The following is a 1,272-nucleotide window of genomic DNA, read 5'->3' as shown; positions in this document are numbered from 1 at the left end:
CTACTCAAGAGGCTAAAGCAAGATTATCTCTCTTTTTTTTTTTTAAATAACTTCATTTTTATTTTATTTATTTATTTTTCAGTTTTTGGCCGGGGGCTGGGTTTGAACCCACCACCTCTGGCATATGGAGCCAGCGCCCTACCCTTTTGAGCCACAGGTGCTGCCCGCAAAATTATCTCTTAAGCCCAAGTGTCTTAGTTTGCTGTAAGCTATGATGACGCCAGATAATTCTACACAGTGCAACAGACTAAGACTACGTCTTAAAAAAAAAAAACAAAAAAAAAACAAAAACAAAAATTAAGACAGTTATGTATGCTGTTTTAAGAGCAAAGCTATCAATTTAACAAACATTCAATGAATACTCCTTAGTTAACCAAATTGAAGTCTCTCCAGCCTGGTGAAATCCTAAATTCTGGCTTGGTATTTTTACTCTGATCAACTACTTCATTATTTTAAAAATCAAAGCAGTGGCTGGGCATGGTAGCTCACGTCTATAATCCTAGCACTCTAGGAGGGTGAGGCAGATAGCTTGCTTGAGCACAGGCGTTCCAGACCAGCTTGAGCAAGAGGGAGGCGCTATCTCTACTAAAAATAGAAAAACTTAGCCGGGCATTGTGGTAGGAGCCCGTAGTCTTAGCTACTCAAGAGGCTGAGGCAAGGGGATTGCTTGAGCCCATGAGTTTAAGGTTGCTACGAGCTATGATGACACTAGTGCACTCTACCCAGGGCAATGGAGTGAGACTCTCTCCCCCAAAATAAAAAATAAAAATGAAATAAAAATCAAGGGCCGGGTGTAGTGGCTCACACCTGTGATCCTAGCACTCTGGGAGGCCGAGGCAGGAGTTTAGATTACCTAAGCTCGCAGGATAGAGACCAGCCTAAGTAAGAGCGAGACCCTGTCTCTAAAATAGCCAGGTGTTGTGGTGGGCACCTGTAGTCCTAGCTGCTGTGGAGGCTGAGGCAAGAGAATTGCCTGAGCCCAAGAATTTGAGGTTGCTGTGAGCTGTGTCACCATGGTACTCTACTTAGGGTGACAAAGTGAGACTCTATCTCAAAAATAAATAAATAAATAAATAATATCAAAGCAGAAGTCAAAAAGTACACCTTACATACTGAGATCTACCACAGGATGTGTAAAAAAATATAATTATATGGATAATACTTGTTTTAGGAGTCCTTATTATAAATCAATAAGGAACAGGGTTAAAATTTTAAAAATAACATTTCAAATCACTTCATTTTCACTTTCCTAGCATAAAATTGTCAACGTCT

The 1,272-nt window shown here is 40.2% G+C and overlaps 1 protein-coding gene across 4 annotated transcripts in view; it reads right to left on the bottom strand.

Annotated features, from left to right (window-relative positions):
• Window positions 1-1,272, bottom strand: part of GGNBP2 (gametogenetin binding protein 2) — a 46,601-nt gene that overhangs the window by 38,843 nt on the left and 6,486 nt on the right. The gene's annotated exons all lie outside the window — the stretch shown is intronic.

The sequence above is a fragment of the Otolemur garnettii genome, unplaced genomic scaffold, assembly GCF_000181295.1.
Source record: "Otolemur garnettii isolate 467f Iridium unplaced genomic scaffold, OtoGar3 scaffold00094, whole genome shotgun sequence".
In the NCBI taxonomy this organism is placed as follows: Eukaryota; Metazoa; Chordata; class Mammalia; order Primates; family Galagidae; genus Otolemur; species Otolemur garnettii.
The sequence above is the reverse complement of the archived record's forward strand: the minus strand, read 5'-3'. Positions and strand labels throughout refer to the sequence as shown.